This window comes from Mobula birostris, chromosome 7 (assembly GCF_030028105.1).
Source record: "Mobula birostris isolate sMobBir1 chromosome 7, sMobBir1.hap1, whole genome shotgun sequence".
In the NCBI taxonomy this organism is placed as follows: Eukaryota; Metazoa; Chordata; class Chondrichthyes; order Myliobatiformes; family Myliobatidae; genus Mobula; species Mobula birostris.
The window spans coordinates 43,232,229-43,257,963 of NC_092376.1; the positions used below are offsets into that span (position 1 = coordinate 43,232,229).

The 25,735-nt window shown below is 40.8% G+C and overlaps 1 protein-coding gene across 6 annotated transcripts in view; it reads left to right on the forward strand.

The window, feature by feature from the left end:
- Nucleotides 1-25,735, forward strand: part of atp8a2 (ATPase phospholipid transporting 8A2) — a 510,439-nt gene that overhangs the window by 393,552 nt on the left and 91,152 nt on the right. The window lies entirely within an intron of this gene.

The following is a 25,735-nucleotide window of genomic DNA, read 5'->3' on the forward strand; positions in this document are numbered from 1 at the left end:
TGTTGCTAAGATTCAAAAGAAGGAATAGAATTGAAGAAATTGATTTTTTCCCCATGTGACATGAGAATAGAAGGAAACATTTATTTAGTAGCCTGATTTGCAATTATCCAGATTAGTTTTTGTCTGTCTTTTTTTAAAAAATGCATATTATATAGGTTATTGTCCAACCCTCTGTAAATTAGTAAGTCAACCATCTGTATATTCTAGAATATCTTCTTTAGTGAAGACTAAGATTTTATTTGATATTTTGTGGAATTGTTCTTTATCTCTGTATTAACCTTATATTTCCTCTTGGTAAATGTGACATGACTGTACAGCTATGCTACAAATCTCTGCTTCCTCCTTTCGTGGATAAGTTGGTTATTTTGCTAAAAACCTGTCCAAGTCCCATCTGGTGTTCTCATTTTCTTTTCTAATTGGATTATAACTGCACTGAATTATCATCACTATTCCCAGCCATCCACACCACATTCATAAGTGGAAATTATATTATTGTACAGATGGACTGTACATTTCCTTTTGATTGAAATAAATTTCAACATCTGGAAAAGATCACAATAATTTACTTTTTTGTTATGTTTAAAACGTGAAGGTCAAAGGATTCATGACAGGGGCTTTGGCTTGTTTACTAGTGACTGAATTCAAACTTTACCTAGTTTGAAGTATTAAGCTAGCATTAAATCATGCATCATTAGCGACTAATAGACCAGCTGTGTATCATTAGGTTGGTGTTCTGATTAAATCTGCAGTCTAGCTGTTGCTGTAGCCACGATATAAACATGTTTCATCTTTTTCACTGTCTTTTGTGCTGCAGCCAGTCCAGTATCTGGACCAACACCAAAGTCTAACGGTCATTTGTCCTGTGTGTTATGGAGACTGGAAAGGCAGGTAGTGTGATAGCAGGTCAATTGATAAATTTCTTGGTAGTTAAGTTATATATCTCAGCATTTTTCAGTCAGATAGACATTAGTTAATTCAAAGTAAAACCAAACCCCTAATTGAGTCATAAACCTATGTGTGCATTGAAGAGAAGTGCAAAGACTGATATCCTTTGGATCCGGATACCTGTTGATATGGATATATAGGGCAGTTGGTAACATTGCAGTTAGTGTAATGCTTTACAATGCCAGCGATCAGTGATTGGGGTTTAATTTCCCCCGCCCTCTGTAAGGAGTTTGTACATTTTCCCCATAACCGCGTGTGACTCCTCAGGTGCTCTGATTTCCTCACACTTTCCAAAAGATATGCGGGTAAGTTGTGGGTATGCTGTGTCACCACCGGAAACATGGTGATACTTGTGGTCTGCTCCCAGCACACCCTCAGCCTATGCTTATCATTGATACAAATGGTGCCTTTCACTGTGATAAATAAAGCTAATCTTCTTTAAAACATCAAGTTAACAAAACAGCCATCCACTTCTTTAATAAGAGATTGAAATTAGCTGTAATTTTCTCAACTTTATATCAAGTCCATCGATCCCTCAAAACTGCTGTGCAAGTTGATAGGGTGTTAAGAAGACATGTGACGTAGCAGAATATTGAGTTCAAGAGACGTAAGACAATTTCACCGTTCTATAATTCTCTGGTTAGACCACACTTGTGTTCTGATCTGTTTGTCTCATTATAGGAAGGATGTGGAAGCTTTAGAGAGGGTGCAGAGGAGATTTACCAAGATGCTGCCTGGATTAGTGAGCATGTTTTATGAGGATAGGTTGATCAAGCTAGGGCTTTTTTCTTTGGATTGAAGAAAGTTGAGGGGTGACTTGATAGAGGCATGTAGGATTGTGAGAGACATAAACAGAGTGTATGGTAAACACCTTTTCCCAGGATGGCAGTGGCCAGTACCAGTGGAAGGCTATATGGAATGAGTAGAGGAAAGTTTAAGGGAGATGTCAGAGGTAGATTTCTTGCATAGAGATCGGTGAGTAACTGGAACATACTGCCGGGGGTACTGGTAATAGTGCGATCTCTTGAGTCAAATATAATGTTCTCCTTAGGTGTTGTCTTTTTGTGGGCCTTCGGGCCTTCAGAGGCTGATCTGGATCCACATATTCTGGTGCAGTGTGGGCAAGAGTAAGTGATGGCTGTGCTTAGTGGTTGGGTCTCTTGGTTGTTTCAGTCTCTCCTTTAATAGCTGCTGCTTGTTCTCTGCAGCACAGTGGAGATCGCTGTCATGTAGCACAACTCCTTCTTGAACAGATTTCCTCCAGGTGTATCTATTGAGTGCAAAGTTTCCCAGTTTTTAGATGGAATGTTGAATTTCTTCAGGCTAATTTTGATGTTGTTCTTGAAACATTTCCTTTGCTCAACAGGGGCTTGCTCACCTCCCTTCAACTGGGAGTAAAGGATCTGTTTGGGTAGACGTAAGTTTGGCATCTGAATGACTTTAGATGAGATGCTTCTCTGTACACTGGTTTTAGTGAACCTAGCCTTCCAGCTGATCCTCTAAATCTTTTGAAAGGCTCTTTGGTGGTGTTGTTCCAGGGCTTTCAGTTGCCTTCTGTAAGTGGTCCAAGATTCAGCCCCATAGAGTAATGTAGGAACTGCTCTATAGACCAAAAGCTTCGTTTGGACCTGTAACTTGTGGTCTTCAAAGACACTTTTCCTTAGTCTTGCACAGGCTTCATTGGCACTACTCAGACAGTGGTTGATCTCTGGATCAGTGTCTGCTTTTGAGGAGAGAATGCTGCCAAGGTAGGGAAATTTTTCAGGGATGATATTGTCAACTTTTATGGAGGGCTGAATACATGGCTGGTTGGATTGTGGCTGATACAGGACCTGTGTCTTTTTTTATATTCAAAACAAGACCCAAGGTCCTATACGCCTTGGCAAAGGAGTTCAAGATACACTGGAGGTCTTCTTTAGAGTGTGCTGCAATGATGTCATCCAAATACCGAAGCTCCATGATAGTGATCGTGCTGACCTTGTTCTTGGCCTTGAACCAGCTGAAGTTTAAAAGCCTGTTGTTCATTTTATATACCATTAGGATTCCCTGTGGCAGGTCTTGGCTAATGAGGTGAACTTGTCAACAATAAAGATGGCAAATGGGGTGGGTGCAACGATACAGACTGTTTGACTTCTGCTTTGACAGAAGAACGACATGTGATAGAGTCTGATACAATAGGGACAAATAAGAGACTCTTTGATAGGCACATGGTTGTAAGAAAAATGGAAGGCTGTGTGCTGTGTAGGAGTGAGTCATTAAGTTAATGATGGAGTAGGTCAGCACTACATAGAGGGCCAAAGTGCCTGTATTGTGCTGTACTGTTCGATATTTATGCGCTCTGATTAGACTTACCCGAGTCTTTAAGCACCTTTTTATTGCCACCAGCTGTAAAATCTGTGCAAATTAAGTAAACATTTCTAGATTAGTGTCAGCATTGAACAGATATCTCTAATGCAGTAGGGGTTTGGGGTGCAGGGTTAGGTGGGACAATACACTTCAATTATTAGGTGCTCCCCACATCATCCCTGTAATCTCCATCCTCCTTGTCTTCTACCTCTTACTCTTCCTCAAGACTGAGGATGACTTGCATCCACTGTGGTTCTGAAGTGATGGATTAGACTCGGTGGAACGTTGCCTACACTGAGATGGTGCATTGCTCCTTGGGTTTCTATGTGGTCTTGCAGCATGGACTCAGTACTGCCCCAGTGCGGCTTCTCCACTTGAATTAGTCATGGGTCAAGAATGCACAGGAATCAACAGTGATGTTGCATTTTTTCGTGGAGGCAATCGTCAAATATGAGCGTGGCATCCTTCTATAAAATGATTCCTCTCTCTTCTTGCACCTTCTTATACCATTTCTTGGTCTGAAGTTTGTTTCCACATCAGTTTTGATGAGTGGAAGATTTGTGTATTAATTCTATAAACACAAGGTACCACTATTTGGTCTTGACAGTGGGATCTCTGACACCCTGCCTTCCCAGTCTCTGTTTCTGTTCTGCTGTTCTCATTGCTCTCTCCCTTCACTGATTCATTTCACTACACGTCCTTTTCTTAATACCCCTACATACTCCCCCTGGTCTCCTGTTGTGGGGTACTCACCATTCCAGAAGTGAGGCTACTGCATCTTCCTCTTCCCTCAATCCTACCATATACTGTATACCAAATATCTTGCTCTGTCAAATAGTCAGGATTTCTGGAATTTGGCTATAAATTTAAAGCTTGTCACAGCTCATTTCCACTTTCTCAAACATTGGTTCAATCTGTGGCCTAGATCGGAAATCTGATACCTGATGATTGCACTAAGTTATTATCTTGTTTCTTTCATTCCTGAATACCTTATAATTAATTTGACATGACTGTACTTGTCTCACTGAATACAGCAGGTTGACTTTAGCATGGTATGGTAATTTTCTAGTCACATTACTGGGCTTGTTTTCCAGAGGTCTGGAGTGCTTATCTAGAAATATGGATGCAAGTCTCGGAATAACAACCAAAAATGCAAAAACTGGAACGAAAAACTGTTGTTGATAATGCTGACCACAAAGCCACCAGATTATTGTGAAAACTTATATGATATAGTAACACCTTGTGCTGAGTGCATCTGTGCAATCCTAACCTGACTCCAGACTCAAAACATTTATGATTGACATGCACCAGTGATACAAGCCGCTCAGTTGAACCCATTGCTCTGACAAAGAATAAAACTAAAGGAATTACCAAGAATTAATATAGGCATCATATACATTTACTTGGAGAAGTCCTCCTTACCCATATTTGGGAGCATAGCAAGAATTTATGAGTTACCCTCCACATTATTTAGGCTGCAGCCTGGAATTGTCATGATCACAGAAACTTTTAAACTTCCATGTCATAATATCACTAACAAACAGCCCCACCAGAGGTGGTAATGCAGTGGGTACAGTCCATGAGGAGGGAGTATCTCATCTCTCTGTTTAATTGTTTTGTTGTATTTATTCCATTCCTTTATGATGAACACCATTTGGAAGTAACACTGAGAACGAAAAGGACACCAACTATAATTTGGTTGCAATCTTCATTAACCTCAATAAGCCTTCATAGATGTTGCCTTGACCCGCTGGGATCCTCTAGCATCCTGTGTGTGTGGTTATGATATGCGGGGTTGGGAAAATCAGTCAGTGTTTAGCTTTGGGTAGCAGGAGCTATTACTTGTCGTGCAAAGTGGGAAATTCAAAAACAGACTTTTTGTTCAGTTGTAAATTGATGAGGTAATTAGGCAATTAGCAAGTGCCTATAAAAAGAAGTTAACAGCCATTGTAGGAGCTGACAGGTTTAGAGTGTGGAACTGAGGCTTTGGCTCAAGAGGCTTCAGCGAGAGAAGCAGAGAATACTGTCTGGTTTCTATCATTTTATTTCCTTTCGTCACGAGAATGGATCCCAGAGCAATGGTGTGCTCCTCTTGCATGATAAGACTTAGGGGCAGAATTAGGCCATTCAGTCCATCGAATCAGTGCCCCCATTCCATCATGGAAGATTTATTATCCTTCTCAATCCCATTCTCCTCCCTTCTCCCCATAACCTTTGATGTTCTGGCTTATCATGAGCCTATCAATCTCCACTTTAAATATACCCAATAATTAGGCCTGCACAAGCATCTATGACCAAAGACTCACCATCCTCTGGCTTAAGAAATTCCCCCTGTGATTCTCACAACTACCTGGACTATAACCCTTCCCACCAAGTCACTTGTAAAAACATCGTCCCCTTCTCTCAGTTCCTCTGTCTCCACCACAACAGCTCTCAGGATGAGACTTTTCATCTCCAAAACTAATGTGATGTCCTCCTCCTTCAAAGACAGGGGCTTTCCTTCCTTCACCATCGATGCTGCCCTCACCTGCATCTCTTCCATTTTGTGAATGTCTGCCCTCACCCCATCATCCCACCACCCCACCAGGGATCTCCCTTCTGGTACTTATCCTTACAAGCAGAACAAGTGCCACACCTGCTCTCACTACCAATCAGGGCCCCAAACTGTCCTTCTAGGTGAGGTGACACTTCACCTGTGAGTCTGTTGGGGTCATATACTGTATCCGGTGCTCCTGGTGTGGCCTCCTGAATATTGGTGAGACCTGGCATAGATTGGGAGAATGCTTCACCAAGCAGAAAAAGCGGGATCCCCCCGGCGGCCACCCATTACAATTCTACTTCCCATTCCCATTCCAATATGCCAGTCCATGACCTCCTCTACTGCTACAAATAGACCACACTCAGATTGGAGGAACAACATCTGGTATTCCATCTGGGTAGCCTCCAACCTGATGTCATGAACAGCAATCTGTCAATCTTCCAGTAATTGCCCTCCCCACTCACTGTTCCTCCATTCGTTTCCCTCTCTCACCTTATCTCCCTATCTGCCCATCACCTCCTTGTGGTGCACCTTCCCTTTCCTTTTCTTCCATGATCTTCCACCTTCTATCAGATTTCCCCTTCTCCAGCCCTTTATCTACTTCACCCCTTCCCTTCTCCTGGTTTCACCCATCACCTGCCGCCTTGCACTACTCCCTCCCCTCACCCCACCTTCTTACTCTGAGTTCTCATCATTTTTTCCAGTCCTGATGAAGGGTCTCAGCATGAAACATTGACTGTTTACTCTTTTGCACAGATGTTGCCTGGCCTGCTGAGTTCCTGCAGCATTTCCTGTGTTTTGTTTGGATTTTCAGCATCTATAGATTTTCTTGTATTTGAAATTCCTCCTCATCTATGTTCTTAAGAGACGTCCTTGTGTTCTAAAGTTGTGCCATCTGGTCCTAACCTCCCCCACTACTGGAACCATCCTGTCTATGCCCACTCTATCTAGGCCTTTCAATATTCGATAGATTTCATTGAGACCTTCCCCCCACCCCCATTCTTCTAAACTCCAGCGAGTACAGACCCAGAGACATAAATACTCCTTATACATTAAACCTTTCATTCCCAGAATCATTCCTGTGAACCCCTTCCTGACCCTCTCCAATGCCAGCACATCTTTTTCGTAGATTAGGAACCCAAAACTGCTCACAATATTTCAAGTGCATATAAAGCCTCAGTACTACATGTTTTCACTTCTGATTTTTGAATTTTCTCCCCACTTAGAAAATAGTTTACACCTTTATTCCTTCTACCAAAATGCATGACCATGCACTTCCCTACACTATATTCCACATGCCACTTCTTTGCCCATTCTCCCAATCTATCTAAATCCTTCTGCAGACTCCCTACTTCCTCAGCATTACCTGCCCCTCTACCTATCTTCATTTTGTCAGCAAACACAGCCACAAAACCATCAATTCAGTCATCTAAATCATTGACATATAATGTGGGGGGGAGGGAAGCAATCCCAACACTGATCCCTGTGAAACATCTCTAGTTACTGGCAGCCAACCCGAAATGAAAAGCATAAAGACCTTCAGACTTCCCGAGACTACACGTGGAAGAAGTGCATCTGGCTGCAGCTCCTTGTAGATCATGTTTGGGAACAGGAGCTGGATGACCTACGTATGGATCATTCAAGAGAATGAGAGGTTGATAGACGGACTACAGGGAGGCAGTCACATCCAAGCTGCAGGAAGCAGTTAGTTAGGTGACTGCCCAGTGAGGGAAAGGGAATGGACGAACAGTGCAGAGTATACCTGTGGCATTGACAGTGTATAAGTATAGGGCTTTTGATACAGTTGGGGGGGGGGGCGGGCAGAATGGCCTACTAGTGACTGGGTCTCTGGCACTGAGTCTGACTCTATGGCTTAGAAGGGGAGGGGCTGAAGAGGAGAGAAGTAATGATAGGGGATTCAGTAGTTAGGGGAACAGACAGGAGATTCTGTGGGTGTGAAAAGGACACCAAGATGGTATGTTGTCTCTCTCCCAGGAGCAAGGGTCAGGGACCTCTCAGAATGGGTCCACAGCATTCTTGAGGGTGAGCAATCAGCAGTCATGGTACATAGTGGTACCAAAGACATAGTTTGGAAAAGGGATGAGTTCCCAAAGAGCAAGTATAGGGAATTAAGAAGGAAACAGCACCTCAAGGGTAGTAATCTCTGGCTTGCTGCCTGTGCCACGTGCCAGTGAGGATAAGAATAGAATGATTTGCAGGTGACTGTATGGCTGATGAAATGATGCAGAGGGCAGGGTTTCAGATTTCTGGATCATTGTGATCTCTTCTGGAGAAGGTGTGGCCTGAACAAAAGGAAATTGTTACATCTGAACTCAAGAGGCCAATGTCCTTTTGAGCAGGTTTGTGAGAGCTGTAGGGGAGAGTTTGGACTATGTTGGTAGGGGGGGGTGGGAACCAGAGAACTAGGTCAGGGGATGGAACAGTTAGTATAAAGCTAGGTTTATTGTGTAGAGAGACTGTAAGGAAGGATAGACAGTGAATAGTCCATAAATGCAGTCAGTTAGAAGGGTTTAATACATGAAGCATCAGGAACAACAGTGATGAATGTAAAACATGTATCAGTATGTGGAACTATGACAGTGCAGCAATTACAGAACCTTCCTTGGCTGTCACAAGGGCAGACCATAAGACATTGGAGCAGAATTAGGCTGTTGGCCCATTGAAACTGCTCTGCTATTTTGTCATGGCTGACCTATTTTCCCTCGCAGCTCCAATCTCCTGCCTTTTCTCCGTAGCTCTACATGCCCTGACTAATCAAGAACCTATCAACCTCTTCCTTAGATATACCCAGTGACTCGGCCTCCACAGCCACCTGTGGCAAAGAATTCCACAAATTCTCCACTCTCTGGCTGAAGAAATTCCTCCTCATCTCCTTTCTAAAAGGATGGCCCTCCAGTCTGAGGCTGCCCTCTTTGGTCTTGGACTCCCACACCACAGGAAACATCCTCTTCACATCCAGTTTATTGAGACATTTCAACATTCAATCAATTTTAATGAGGTCACCCGTCATTCTTCTGAATTCCAGTGAGTAGAGGTCCAATACCATCAAACAGTCCTCATATGACAAGCCTTTCAACCCTGGAATAATTGTCGTGAGCCTCCTTTGAACCCTCTCCAATCTCAGCACCATCAAGTGAGGCATCACCAGTGCTTTATAAAGCCTCAACCTTGCATCCTTGATTTATATTCTAGTCCTCTCGAAATGAATGCTAACATTGCATTTGCCTTCCTCACCACTGACTCAACCTGCAATGGTTGCTGGATGTTCCAGAATTTAGACATTTCAAAAGGGACAGGGAAGGAGGTAAACTTAGACAAGTCTGAATGGATTCTGGAATCTTAAGACTTGCTTTCAATATCTCTGCAACTCATGTCATTGGATTTTTTTTGCACAATTTGCCACTCATTGGTTAATTTTAGTCTTTATGTATAGTTTCTCATAAATTCTTTTGTATTTCTTCATTTTTCTATAAATGCCTGTAAGAAAATTAATCTCGAGGTAGTATATGGTAACATATAGAGCTTTGACCAGCAGCCAATCCGGACATCAGAAGCTTGGAGAGGAAGAGACAGCAATCAGGTCCGCTGTCCAAGGATAAAAGGCAGGAGTGGGTCACAGCAGCATGATAGAGCTTTGACTGGTGACCATTCGGCATTTGGGATTGATTAGTGTGAGCAAATTAAAGGAAGGCAGGGGGAAGCGTAACTGCTGTTGTTTGAGTGAACATAGTCAGAGTAGTAATCTTAAGGTTTTAGCTCTTCGAGGCTTCCGCAAAGAGAGGCTTCACACAGAGAAAGCAAAGGAAAGCTTTTTTTTCATTCTCTTCTGTATATCTGCTCAGCTGGAACTGTAGGGATGACAGGCAGGATACTGAAATGCTCCTCGTGTGGGATGTGGGAAGGCAGGGGGATCTCCAGTGTCCTTGACAACTGCAATTGTCGGAAGTGCATCCAGCTACAGCCTCTAACAAATCATGTTAAGGGTTTGGAGCTGGAACTGGATGAACTCTGGATCACTCGGGAGGCTGAATGGGTAATAGATAGGATTTATAGAGAGGTAATTACACCCGTGCAGGACACAGGAAACTGAGTGACAGGAAGGGGAAAGGAGTTAAGGAGCCAGTGCAGAGTACCCCTGTGGCCATCCCCCTCAACAACAATACTGTCAGGGTGGGGGTGCGAACTAACAGAGGAATGTTGCAGTGGTCAGGTCTCTGGCACTGAGTGTGCCTCTGTGGCTTAGAAGGGAAGGGAGGAAGAAGAAGCACACTGTGGTTATAGGGGATTCGTTAGTTAGGGGAACAGACAGCAGGTTCTGTGGGCGAGAACGAGATTCCCGGATGTTATGTTGCCTCCCAGGTGCCAGGGTCCAGGATATCTCAGATCGAGTCCTCAGCATTCCTAAGTGGGAGGGTGAACAGCCAGAAGTCGTGGTCCATGTAGGTACCAATGACATGGGTAGGATGAGTAACGAGATTCTGCATAGTGAGTTCAGGGAGTTAGGTGCAGGACCTCCAGGGTTGTGATCTCAGCATTGCTGCCTATGTCATGTGCTAGTGAGGCCAAAACTAAGAAAATTATACCATTTAATACGTGGCTAAGGAATTGGTGTAGAAGGGAGATCTCCCTTCCCGGGAAAGTGGGACCTGTACAAAAGATACGGTTTACACCTGAGCTGAAGGGGGACGAATATTCTAGCGGGAAGGTATGTTATGCTGCAAGGTGGGGTTTAAACTAGAGCTGCAAGAGGATGGGAACCAGAGTGCATGAACAGCTAGTGGAGACAGATGTTAGAAAGACTTCAGACAAAGTTAGGAATCAAAAGGTTGAGCATGGTGCGACTAGTGTCTTGAGTTACGTGTATTTCAATGCAAGAAGTATCGTAGGAAAGACGGATAATAGTGCTGAAGATGAGGTAGCTAGTTTGCAAACAGAGGCGAGGTGGAGGGAGAGAGGCTGTTGATGGGTAACATTGCAGTCAACAAGATGAGTTGCAATGTAAAAGGTGGACAAAATCGAAAAGAGTGTGTACAGGACTGAAGGTGTTGTATTTGAATGTAGACAGTTTACAGAATAGGGTAGATGAACTTGCAGTACAGTTACAGATTGGCAGATATGATGTAGGCATCACTGAATCATGGCTGAAAGAAGATTACAGCTGGGAGCTTAATGTCCAAGGAGACATTGTATCGAAAGTACAGGCAGGAAGGCAGAGGGGGCAGCGTTGCTCAGTTGGTTAAAAAAAAGAAATCAAATCATTAGTGGTGACATAGGTTTGTACGGTGGATAGAGCTAAGGAGCTGCAAGGGTAAAAAGACCTCGATGGAAGTTGTATACAGATCCCCAAACAGTAGTAAGGATGTGGCTTACAAAAAGAAAATTTGATTGAATTCACCCTGAAATCTGAGAAGGAAAAGCTGAAGTCAGATGTATCAGTATTACAGTGGAGTAAAGGGAATTAGGCACAAGAGAGGAGTTGGCCAGAAATGATTGGAAATAAAAACACTGGCAGCAATGGCTGAAATTTCTGGAAGCAATTTGAAAGACACAGGATATATACATCCAAAAGAGGAAAAAGTATTTTAAAGGAAAGATGACACAACTGTGGCTAACAAGAGAAGTCAAAGCCAACATAAAAGCCAAAGAGAGGAAATGTAATAGAGCAAAAATCAGTGGGAAGTTAGAGGATTGAGAAGCTTTTAAAAACCAACAGAAGGCAACTAAAAAAGTCAGAAGGTAAAGATGGAATACGAAAGTAGGCTGGCCAATTATATTAAGGAGGATACCGAAAGTGTAAAAGAGAGGCGAGAGTGGATATCGGACTGCTGGAAAATGAGGCTGGAGAGGTAGTAATGGGGGACAACAAAATGGCGGACAAACTGACAAAGTACTTTGTATCAATCCTCATGGTGGAAGACACTTAGCAGTATGGTGGAAGTTCCAGGTGTCAGGGTTCATGAAGTGTGTGAAGTTACCGTAACTAGAGAGAATGTTCTTGGGAAACTGAAAGGTCTGAAGGTATATAAGTCACCTGGACCAGATGGTGTGTACACCCCAGAATTCTGAAAGATGTGGCTGAAGAAATTGCGGAGGCATTAGAAACAATCTTTCAGAAATCACTAGGTTCTGGAATGCTTCCAGAAGACTGAAAAATTGTGAATGTCTCTCCCCTCTTCAAGAAGACAGAGAGACAAACGAAAGGAAAGCTACAAGCCCTTGGAGTTACAGGAAAGATTCTAGCATGGATAAAGCAGTCGCAGATTGGCAGGAAGCGAAGAGTGGGAATAAAGGGAGGCTTTTCTGTTTGGTTACTGATGACTAATGGTGTTTTGTGTTGGGATCGATTCTTTTTATGTTATATGTCGTTGATTTGGATGATGGAATTGATGGCTTTGTTGCAAAGTTTGCAGAAAATATGAAGATCGGTGGAGGGGCTGGTAGTTTTGAGGATTAGAGAGGATTATGAAGGACTTAGACAGAATAGGAGAACGGCTAAAGAAATGGCAGATGGAATATTGTGTAAGGAAGTGTATGATCATGCACTTTGATAGAAGAAATGAAAGGGTTGACTATTTTCTAAATGGAGAGAACGTACAAAAAAAAACTGAGGTGCAAAGAGACTTGGAGTCCTTGTGCAGGATTCCCTAAAGGTTAATGTGCAGGTTGAGTCTGTGGTGAGGAAGGCAAATGCAATGTTAGCATTCATTTCAAGAGGACTAGAATATAAAAGCGAGGATGTAATGTTGGGACTTTATAAAGCACTGGTGAGGACTCACTTCGTGTATTGTGAGCTGTTTTGAGCCCCTTATCTGAGAAAGGGTATGCTGAAACTGGAGAGGATCTAAAGAAGCTTCACGAACATGATTCCCGGATTGAGTGGCTTGTCATATGGTGAACTTTTGATGACTGTAGCCTGTATTTGCTAGAATTCAGAAGAATGAGGGGTAACATCATTGAAACCTATCGAACGGTGAAAGGCCTTGATAGAGTGAATGTGGAGAGGATATTTCCTTTTGCAGAAGAATCTAAGACCAGAGGGGACAGCCTCAGGATAGAGGCATGTCCTTTTAGAACAGAGATGAGGAGGAATTTCTTTAGCCAGAGAGTGGTGAATCTGTGGAACTCGTGCCACAGGCAGCTGTGGAGGCCAAGTTTGTATGTATGCTTAAGGCAGAGGTTGATAGGTTCTTGATTGGTCAGGGCACGAAGGGGTACTGGGAGAAAGCAGGAGATTGGTACTGAGAGGAAAATTGGATCAACCATGATGAAATGGCAGAGCAGACTCGATGGGCCAAATGGCCTAATTCTGCTTCTTTATCTTACGCGGTATATGTACTTTGATAATGAATTCTACTTTGACATTTAAGAGATAGGCACATGGATGAAAGAAAAATGAAGGACTATGTGAGAGAGAAGTGTTACATTGATTATGGAGTACGTTAAAATGTTGACACAATACTGTGAACTGAAGGGCCTGTTTAGTGCTGTACTGATCTATGATCTTATAACATTGACGCTGTCGCATGCACTTTAAAATGTTTGGTACATATTAAAAATCTGTACTTGCATACGTAGTGTCTATGGCCTTCCTTTATCTCAGTATGCACTTTGCAAATATATAATCCTGATTTCATCAGAGGAAATTTAAGTGAGCAATGGATTGAGGTAAGAGCATTGCCAAGAAAATAATGGTCTGGTTCCTTGTCTGATGGTAAATTCATGCTCCTGACGCCTTTGGAGTTTAAATTGCATTGATCTGATGAAACAGATAATCTCCAATTCAGGTGTTGCAGCAAACAAACAGATAAAACATTTATATGCTTTGTGAAAGTTCAGTAATCAGCAGCATCTGCTTTTGATGCTTAACATAATATGACTTCAAAACTATTAAAAATATGTTATACAGAACTCTGCTGATTGCAATTCAGTCTCCTATTAATCATCCAAGCATGTTTTTGTTTGTCTTGAGCAGATTAAATACTGTAGTCCTCTAGTAATTACACTTCTAAGTGTTGATGTTTACAGGTTCCATTCAAAATAACTTGAATCAGTGTTGTGCCCCTGTAGCATGCAACAGGGAGGAAAAAGTATTTTGTGGTAACGCACTACTCTTGTGAAATATTTCAAAGGACATTGGTTGTTCATTCATACCACTGCAAATATAATGATTGAATGATATAATTTTTCAGAATGCAGGATGTGCCCTCCCAGAAATAGAGGTCTAATGTTCATTGGTATGATTTTTAGTAGGACCTTTTCCCTAGAGATTGTGTTAAATGTTACAACACTCCTGTCATTTCTCTGCTTACTTTCTGAACTTTCAAATATTTTGACAATTTAGTGCAATGCATTTCTAAACAGGTTGGTTAGATGGCTGTTAGTATAATTTTGTTCTCTTAAATGGCCCCGTTTTTGTGATAGTTCCTCTATCAGCAGATAAACTGTTAATTAGATGCTTCAGAGAAAACAATCCATTCCTTGTAGTTAATATTCTCTAAGTAAGGCAACATCCTGGTTGAATCTCTTCTGCATCCTCTTCAGAAACTCTACTTCCTTCCCATAGTGCAGAGACCAAAACTGCACATAATTCAACAAATGTGGCCTAATCAACTGTTTTATACACAGTTTTTGGCGAAATAACTTTTCTACTTGGTGAGTAATGATTGCAAGCATTCCCTATCCCTTCTTTCTCCACTTAAATTTCCAATTGATCTATATCCTGCTGTATTTTTTTTAATATTCTTTTAATTTTTTTAATATTTTGTGATTATGATAGACCACTTGAAGCTGAACACAAATATAATTTCAGACTACTTGTATCACGTAGGAATTTGGAGGAACACAAAATTAGCTTTTATTGAATATAATGCATTTAATTGCATAATGTTGCTGGCACTTTGCCTAAGTTTAACTAAGTCAGAAATGTTTTGTTGATGATTTTTGTTTGTATTCAGCTCACTGTTTAAGTGTCTAACAATAATCAGCCAGCACTGATGGATTCCAGTTGTCCTGATACTGTTTCTTCATGACCGCAATGTCCTGGTGAAACCTTTCAGCATGCTTGTCACTGACAGCACCAAGATTTGCAGGGAGAAAGTCTAAATGGGAATGCAGAAAATGAATCTTTAGTTGCAAGTTGCACTTCATGGTTTTGTGTACTTGAAACATGTTGTCAACCAGCTACACATAGCTTGGTATTCTGTAGTTGCCAAGAAAATTTTCCTTGAATGACTTTCATGCTATTTTCTCCAGTCCCACTAGAAGTTCTTCAACTTGCCTCTAATGACCTGTCTGATTTGTGGACCAACAAAAATGCTTACATTAACCTTGGCATCAATTATGCTGGGAAACATCAGTCTCAAATATCAAAATCCTTCATGGAATTTTTTTTAACCAGATGGCAGTAGATTCCATCCTTGCAGTCTTGAACCTAGTAATTCTGCTTTTGCTTTTGACAAACCCAAGTCTCTGACCAGGTCATTTAACTCAGATTGAGTTATCAGGTGAGGCTTAAAGGGTTCGAAAGCTGTATCACTATTGGTGTTGTTTTCCATTCCTGGCTCGTTCATCATAGCAATTTTGTCTGCCTCCTCTCGGCTCCATGTCTCTGGTGGCTTCAGTACTGGAAGACTATCGTCATGTGGCACAGGTCTCGTGATTGAAGGGAGATTGGGGTATTCAATGGTTTCTTGTTTTAGCAGAGAAACCAGATACTAATCTAAGTAGCAACACACACAAATGCTGGTGGAACGCAGCAGGCCAGGCAGCATCTATTGGAAGAGGTACAGCCGACGTTTCAGGCCGAGACCCTTCATCAGGACAGGCAGTCTGTCACATGATCCTCCTACTCTCGCCATATCATCAGGACAGCGAACGGCATTGACGTCTGAGTCAAACTCTAAGATTGACAGTGCACATTGTGCAACAATTGTGAGGACCCCAGGCTTTGTCTTGGTTGCCAATTTTACACACAAAATAAAGCTCATAGGCTTTCTTGATAAGAGGAGTCATACTCTGTCTTTGAGATTTAAGCATATACTCACCACAAATATAACTGAAAATATCGTGTCTGTTGCAACATTGCTGAGACATTTTGCTATCACAAATACTCATGAAAATACAATTATGAGTACACACAATATGCTATGCATGTAGAGCATGCACACCATCATGATTGTAAACGTGTAAATGCAATGCATAGAACAGTGTGTGCGTGATGCTTTTACAGCCTTTCTAAAACCTGTCCTGCTATTCCGTATCCATCCTGCAAAAGCTTGCCCAGGCATGCCTGGACAAAATAGAAAACTTTTCAGCTTACATTGTGGGCAACATTTTAATTGACTTGAATTATGAATGAAAATAACAACTATAGGCAATTCTAAAAAAAAATGTGTATGATAGGGAAATTTCATTGTGATTTTCATGATCAGCAGCCCAAAATGCATAAGGTACACCCAAATGTATTCAGTGAGCAAAACCTTTGTTGTTCAGTGTAATTGAATTCGCTGAAGTTTGAATTTTAGAGGGAATAGTGAAAACTTTGCCACCATGTCACAAAGGCTGTAGGACATGTATTTTGGATTTTATTACTTGAAAATATTCTTATGGAATGTTTTATTCAGAAAACAATTTGCTAATGCTTACATCTGCTATTGTTTTCCACATTTTTTAAAAAAAAACATATGAAGAACTATTCCCCATTAAAGATCATTGGTGCAGTGCAATTTTGAATTCCTACTTTGCTCTTAATGGGTGGGATTGGCTTCAACGTTGTTTTCACCTCGTATTTATCCTCATGAAACAATACTGTCTTTTCATGGTTCTGCAGGTCCAGATGATTGTGATGCTCTGATGCTTTGACAAGAGTTTATGCTTTTTATGGACAATTTTTTCTTATTTAGTGTGTGTCAGGCAATCTTTTGGTCATACCCACATGTATGAAATATGTTTGTCAAAGGAAAGTCTCTGAAAATGATTTTCATGCAATTATGCATCCAAAAAAAGTGTTTCACATGTGCTGTCTCTATCAAGAAAAGCTTTTGACAGGACAATTGATGATAAATTGCATCATTGAAGACCTATAATCTGGTTAAAATCATCTTGTTGCTTTGCACGTTGAAAATTATCTAAATCTAACCCTTTATAGATATCATATCTCAGTAGCATTGACATTTTTGATATGAGCAAAAGGACTAGAATTGAGAAATAGAGTCAAACTTACTTCAGAGTTGTATAGCTGCAATTATGATCTGTCCTAAGGCTGCTTTGCATTTAACCAGAATTACAAAATAATACATTGTTTTTTATGGAATGGAAACAAGATATTTTGTTTAACAAGTCTATGCCAGTATTTGTGACCTGTCCCAACCTGTTTCTGCTTCTCCTCATTTTCACCCAAAGAAATGTTGCCTTCTACCTAGTTCCCTCTCAATTGATTATCCAACTTGCACTTAAGTACATTGAGCTATTCATCTCAACTTCTTCTTAAGGATTCCACACTTTAACCACATCTCAAGAGATGAGAATTTCTCCATAGTGGCTTTGGAGATGTTACTCCTGATGCAGTGCCCTAATACAGATTTCTGACCCAGAATGTAGACTGTTTCTTTGCCCCAACAGATGTTGCTTGAGCCACTGACTTCCTCCAGCAGTTTTTGTTTGCTCCAGATTTCAGTATCTGCAGTTTCTTGTACCTCTTGGATATATTATTGGATATATATTGTTTTTTTTTTTGTCCCCACCACCCAGCAGCACCTGTGGAAGCCTCTGTACATCCTATCATTGAGGTCAGACAAAGGAGATTGGTGTGGGTGATAGGAGGACGTGAAGGTAGTTGCTTATTGCTGGATTATGGGAACAGTCAGTGACATCTTGAGGAATCGGATCACGGAAAGGGAAGCAGATTAGATTGAGGAACTTTGAGGAAGCAGCTTTCACCATTGCACTTTAGATGCTAAGGCTTGGAAGCAGAGTTGGTTAGGATTAGATTTGGACAATGATACAAGTTTGTACTACGCAGGCTGATTTTAAAAACTCTGTGGATAATCTTCTGAGACTAAGCCGATTGCCTTCCCTCCATTAAAACTGGAAGTATGTGAAGGGGTTTGATTGATAGCTTAGGTTTTTATTTTGTAAATCATCTTGCTCAATCCCACCGATTTCTGGGGCTTAAATTTGGCCCCTTATTAAGGACAACCTTGTACTTATCAAAATTATGAAGCTTATTTTTGTTGATGTTAATTTGTCTATAATGCACCAATTCTGCAAGTTTATTAATATAGTCCTATATCTTGGCACAGTCCTAATATACTAATTTAAAAATTGTACGTTCCAATATTCAAGTTCAGATTTTGCTAGAAGTTAAAATATCAATTATTGTTAGCTATATTCGTAAGTTAATTGCAGATTTGAATTTAATAAATCTGGTAGGCAGTGGGCTTTACTAATATGAAATTTAGTGGATTGTCATAAAATCCAACTGCTTCATCAATGCCCATTTGATATTGAAACAAGCACACTCCCAATTAGTGTAGCCTACATGGAGCTTCGGTACCACACTGTGGTCTATTGACTCTTGATGCCTTATGACAACAGAACAGGAGCAATAAATGTTCCCTTGTCAGCATTTTCCATAAACTAAGACCATATATTTTCCCCATTTATCCACCTTTATAAATTCCAGAAACAAAAATCGTAATTTTGTCTGCTTTGGCCAAAAATAAGCCACAAAAATTTAAAAGCACATTTCAGAAGTAAGTCTAATGTCGGATGTATTTAAGCTTCTCTGTAGTTAGACTAGGATTATTTTTCAGCTGCTATCTGAAGACTTAATGTCAATGAAGTAATGGTCAAGGTTAAGTTTACAAATCTTTGGCAGGATTGTTTGCATCATTAGATCTTGACTGTGACTTCACTTACCTTTCTTAGTAAGAAAAAAAATGCATCGCATTTCTGTACTTTGAAGGATAACCACTTAATTTTCCACAAGAGCAATTTGAATTTATTTTACTAGAAGCACTTAGTACCTACAGTAAATGCATGATCTTGTGACATTTTGAAGGTTTTTTGAATAATCTACCCAACCATCTCCTTTCACCATATTAAAATGTTGCTCCTCTGATTTTATATTTTAGCAGCAGTGAATAACAAACAGAGCTGCAGAATTCAAAGGAACAGTCAAAACATGGCATGATTACACCAGTTAAATTTGTATTTACTTTAAAGTTCGAATTTTTAAAGTAGTGGTGGGCTTGGAAGAATTGAATGTAAGCTTCTATCAGGTCAGATGGTTACACTTTACTTTATTCATATGAGCTTTGATGAACTTGTAACTTCCTCCATCTTTTATCTTTTCCCTTGCAGTTCCATTTCTCTTTTTTTAAAATTAATTGTTTTATGGATTTTTTAACAAATGATTAGTATATAACATTCATTGGATTTCAAGTGAAAAATACTTGCTTTTAATTGTGATGCATTCAGTATGTTCATTGTTGGAAACTTCAAAATATAATAGGATCTCAAAATAAAAGTGCCCGACATGTGCACTCAGTTTGCTTATCCTCATGTTTACTCATCCTCTATCATGACTTCCATCTTGATCTCTTCCAAGCATCATCATCTTAGTCCCAACACTTTCAACTTCAGCGATGAGCAATTCCTCATCTCTCAAAAGTCAAAGGCTCTATCTGAACATTCCCCTTACTCCCTTCTCTTCCATGCCTTGACTTTCTCTCTAACGATCCACGCAATATAATCCATACACACATGTTCTTAATCTTGCAGTCATATTGTCTTGAGATCTCTCATTCATTTTTGTTGGGATTAACATCTCCCAGAAAATGTTCTATATTGGGCTAAATTACACTGGATGTGGTTGTGCTTCTGAGCTGAACTGGCAGCATTAAGCCACTCTTAGACTGTAGAACAGTCCCATTGTTCTAAAACCAGTGACTGCTGAGTGACTGATGCAACTTTTATTCTGCACGACATTGAACTTTGCATTGAATCCAATGGCAGTGTCCTGTTTTGCTGGGGTTTCATGCATCTGCTGACCATAAAATAATAATTATATTTCAAGTCAAAATATTTGGTGTCCACCAGTCTCCAGATTCAGGGGTGCAGCTCAGGGCTAACAACCTTGACTGGTAAAACAAAACTGTTACAGAAACAGCAATGAAGAATCCTCTACATTTGTTTGTGATTGTATTCCTGAGTCTCCACCTGGGACTTGGATGACTGACAGTAGTGAAAACTTAGAGGAAGCTACTGACATGATGAAGGTATCCCTGAACACTACCAGAGATGGAGGACCTTCATTGCTATTCTAAACGCCAGTGGCATAATGGACAGTAAGTTAAGACACAATACAAATGAAAACTCTTTTCTGTATATGAGCTCACTCTCTTATGCCATCTGACCTGAGTAATTTTTGCACAACAGAGAATCAAGTTACAACAAAATGTTTCAAATATGATCATTGATGTTGGATCAGCATATACAATCAATAATTTTCAATTTGACATGCTTTGTAAATTGCAGATGAGTAAATTAATTAGTTTTTAAAGCTACAAATTGAAGCAGAAATATTTGACAGGTGAACTCTACATACTGCCATGAATCATTTCTTTTCAATCTGCATACCTGAAACAGCCTAATTTTAACGCCCCATTAATGCACTGAGCACTTTGCATAGATTATATTGAGTGGGGACATGGCATAAACTTTGCCACAACCTTGGCTTAGTCAAAAAACCTGCCTTTAGATTGAAATGAGCTGGAGGAAGGGAATATGGTGGCTCTTTTCTCAATCTTCTGCAACAGTTAAGTTTCAGGAGTCCCATAAAGATGTGTCACTTGCTGGAGGTGATGGCTGCTACATAAAACCTGGCTACTATGAATTGAGTTCACTGTTAAGGATTGATTGCTGTTGCCTGTTTTTGTTTCTCACCCTCGAAGTGGCTGATGCGATTCTTTGTTCTGTAGTAATATGTGCATGTTTGACAAGTCTATTTTGTGACATATAGCAGAGTGAAAGCTCCCATCTATATAACTGATGTCCACTGTCAAGCATGCCAATAACAGCATTAATCAAAAGGCAGTAGCTGCTGGCTAGATTTTTCCCAAGCTGTCAAATCTGTTGCTCATTATTTATAGAGTTATGGTGAGTTTGTACTGATCATGCAGACTGTTTCCAGTGTGTATAAAAACAGTTCAAATTACTTGGCTGAATTGAAGTGAATGTACAAAAATGTAAACCTTAAAATTCCAGGACAGGGAATTCTCCTTGTACCCTGCCATTACTGAAAAATATGGTTTATAGAAAAAATACACCCTGACCAAATTACTATTTAACTTATGTCCAAAGTAGCTAATTTTAGCAGACTTTAAATATCATTCTGAGATTTCCATAGCAGATTTAATCCTTTTGAGGTCCATTAAAAGGGCAGAGGAACTAATGGTAACCCTAAGAAGTGAAATTTTCTACAAATTTGCTGGCGATACAACCATTGTTGGTAGAATCTCAGGTGGTGACGAGAAGACGTACAGGAGTGAGATATGCCAACTAGTGGAATGGTGCCGCAGCAACAACCTGGCACTCAACGTCAGTAAGACGAAAGAGCTGATTGTGGACTTCAGGAAGGGTAAGACGAAAGAACACATACCAATCCTCATAGAGGGATCAGAAGTAGAGAGAGTGAGCAGTTTCAAGTTCCTGGGTGTCAAGATCTCTGAGGATCTAACCTGGTCCCAGCATATTGATGTAGTCATAAAGCAGGCAAGACAGCAGCTATACTTCATTAGAAGTTTGAAGCGATTTGGTATATCAACAAGTACGCTCAAGAACTTCTGTGGTTGCATTGTGGAGAGCATTCTGACAGGCTGCATAACTGTCTGGTACTGCACAGGACCGAAAGAAGCTGCAGAAGGTTGTAAATCTAGTCAGCTCCATCTTGGGTACTAGCCTAAAAAGTATCCAGGACATCTTTAGGAAGCAGTGTCTCAGAAAGGCAGTGTCCATTATTAAAGACCTCCAGCATCCAGGGCATGCCCTTTTCTCACTGTTACCATCAGGTAGGAGATACAGAAGCCTGAAGGCACACACTCGGCGATTCAGGAACAGCTTCTTCCCCTCTGCCATCCGGTTCCTAAATGGACTTTGAAGCTTTGCACACTACCTCACTTATTTTAATATACAGTATTTCTGTTTTTGCACATTTTTTAATAATCTATTTAATATATGTAATTTATTTACTTGTTTATTTATTATATTTTATTTTATTTTATTATTATTTTTTCTCTCTCTCTCTCTGCTAGATTATTTATTGCATTGAACTGCTGCTCCTAAGTAAACAAATTTCATGTCACATGCCAGTGTTAATAAACCTGATTCTGATTCTGAAATGCATTCATTGGCATCTATATTAACCTTGAGACTCATACAGAAGTTTGAGTCTTGAGTTCATTGTATATTTACATTGATATTGTTTTTGCTTATATTGATATAGAGGTCAGTTACATTGAAGCACAAATCTTGCACGTAAGCCTTAAAGACCTATGGCTGTGTTTGTGAAGGTAGAAATGGTGGCCATTTTGCAATAGTAGTGTTCACCAATCAATTATGTGATGAATCATGAGTTCATTTATTAATTTATAGTTTTTCATTGATGGAATAGCATTAACCAAGTCCCTGGAAAATTTTTGTCGTGTTCTTCAGATTATGTCAAGGGATATTCACTCTCCATGATAGAATGAATGTATTGGTATTGCTGCCACTGCAACTATTCCTTGCAGCCCTACTAAACCACGAGATTACTTTGAGCTAAGGCAGGAAATATCGGGGAGGTGGGGGGTTGTTGGGGGTGGAACAGAACTGAAGAGACTGGGGAAGAGGCGGTCGGCTCACAAATAGAGAAAACTTGGAGACAGTGAGAGAGGGATAGGCAGGTGATAGAGAAGGGATGTGCTCAGACGGACGGTTTGAGATGTGTCTATTTTAACGCAAGGGGTGTTGTGAACAAAGCGGATGAGCTTTGAGCATGGATCAGTACTTGGAGCTATGATGTGGTGGCCATTACAGAGACTTGGATGGCTCAGGGACAGGAATGGTTACTTCAAGTGCCGGGTCTTGGATGTTTCAGAAAGGACAAGGAGGGAAGCAAAAGAGGTGGGGGCGTGGCACTGTTGATCAGAGATAGTGTCATGGCTGCAGAAAAGGTGGACGCCATGGAGGAGTTGTCTACACAGTCTCTGTGAGTGGAGGTTAGGAACAGAGAGGGGTGAATAAACTTGGTGTTCTTTATAGGCCGCCTAATAGTAACAGGGATATCGAGAAGCAGCTAGGGAAACAGAGCCTGGAAAGGTGTAATAATAACAGAGTTGTCGTGATGGGAGATTTTAATTTCCCAAATATTGATTGGCATCTCCCTAGAGCAAGGGGTTTAGATGGGGTGGAGTTTGTTAGATGTGTTCAGGAAGGTTTCTTGACACAATATGTAGATAAGCCGACAAGAAGAGAGTCTATACTTGATTTGGTTCTGGGAAATGAACCTGGTCAGGTGTCAGATCTCTCAGAGGGAGAGCATTTTGGAGATAGTGATCATAATTCTATCTCCTTTACAATAGCGATCATAATTCTATCTCCTTTACAAATAGCATTGGAGAGAGATAGGAACAGACAAGTTAGAAAAGCGTTTAATTGGAGTAAGGGGAATTATGAGGCTATCAGGCAGGAAATTGGAAGCTTAAATTGGGAACAGATGTTCTCAGGGAAAAGTATGGAAGAAATGTGGCAAATGATCTTTGAATCATCAATGGGAACAGGAGAGGTTCCGGAGGATTGGAGGGTTGTGGATATTGTTACTTTATTCAAGAAAGGGAGTAGAGATAGCCCTGGAAATTATAGACCAGTGAGTCTTAGCTCAGTGGTTGGTAAGTTGATGGAGAAGATCCTGAGAGACAGGATTTATGAACATTTGGAGAGGTATAATATGATTAGGAATAGTCAGCATGACTTTGTCAAGGGCAGGTCATGCCTTACAAGCCTGATTGAATTTTTTGAGGATGTAACTAAACACATTGATGAAGGTGGAGCAGTAGATGTAGTGTATATGGATTTCAGCAAGGCATTTGATAAGGTACCCCATGCAAGGCTTATTGAGAAAATAAGGAGGCATGGGATCCAAGGGGACATTGCTTTGTGGATCCAGAACTGGCTTGCCCACAGAAGGCAAAGAGTGGTTGTAGACGGGTCATATTCTTCATGAAGGTCGGTGACCAGTGGTGTGCCTCAGGGATCTGTTCTGGGACCCTTACTCTTCGTGATTTTTATAAATGACCTGGATGAGGAAATGGAGGGATTGGTTAGTAAGTTTGCTGATGACACAAAGGTTGGGGGTGTTGTGGATAGTGTGGAGGGCTGTCAGAGGTTACAGCGGGACATTGATAGGATGCAAAACTGGGCTGAGAAGTGGCAGATGGAGTTCAACCCAGATAAGTGTGAAGTGGTTAATTTTGGTAGGTCAAGTATGATGGCAGAATATACTATTAATAGTAAGACTCTTGGCAGTGTGGAGGATCAGAGGGATCTTGGGGTCTGAGTCCATAGGATGCTCAAAACAGCTGCGCAGGTTGACTCTGTGGTTAAGTAGGCATATGGTGTATTGGGCTTCATTAATTGCGGAATTGAATTTAGGAGCTGAGAGGTAATGTTGCAGCTATATAGGACCCCGGTCAGACCCCACTTGGAATACTGTGCTCAGTTCTGGTCGCCTCACTACAGGAAGGATGTGGCAGCCATAGAAAGGGTGCAGAGGAGATTTACAAGGATGTTGCCTGGATTGGGGAGCTTGCCTTATGGAAACAGGTTGAGCGAACTCGGCCTTTTCTCCTTGGAGCAACGAAGGATGAGAAGTGACCTAATGGAGGTGTTTTAGATGATGAGAGGCATTGATAGTGAGAATAGTCAGAGGCTTTTTCCCAGGGCTGAAATGGTTGCCACAAGAGGACACAAGGTGCTGGGGAGTAAGTACAGAGGAGATGTCAGGGGTAAGTTTTTTACGCAGAGAGTGGTGAGTCCGTGGAATGGGCTGCAGGCAACGGTGGTGGAGGTGGATATGAGAAGGTCTTTTAAGAGAATTTTGGATAGGTACATGGTGCTTGGAGAAATAGAGGGCTATGGGTAAGCCTAGTAATTTCTAAGGTAGGGACATGTTCGGCACAACTTTGTGGGCTGAAAGCCCTGTATTGTGCTGTAGGTTTTCTATGTTTCTATGAGTTCGTACCCAGAACTTGCTAAATTAAAAATGAAAATGCAAAACATGGCACCAACACCAATGCAACATGAGGGATGTTAAAGGAGATCCTGCTATTAACATACACAACACTAAATGGATTAAATGTAACACTGATTGCACTCGTCAATCCAGGATTCATAATAGTGATATTAAAAAAAATTGTTTGTTTGCACTGCTTTCCAGAGTACAAGTAAATTAATTGCAGTTTTAATTTGTACTGTGCGCCACATCACTGCTCTGCCTTCATCAATATGTTTATCACTTCCTCAAAGAGTTCCGACAGGCTTGTGAGATCTGACCAGAGCCTTGTTGACTATCCTTAATCAGATTATCCTTCTCCAAATATTCAGAAATCCTGTTGATAAAAATCCTCTCCAATAGTTTGCCCACCAGTAATGTAAGACTCTCTGGTCTATAAATACCAAGATTATCCCTATTACCTTTCTTCAACAAAGGAAAAGATGCCTGCTGTAGCTAGTGACTTTCCTTTTTAAACAAAAAAAAAGAGAAGGAAGTGCATGTGTTTAGTTGGGATTGAAATCTTTTATCGAACAATGGGTAAGAAGGTTTTAACTAATAGCGTGTCCTGTTTT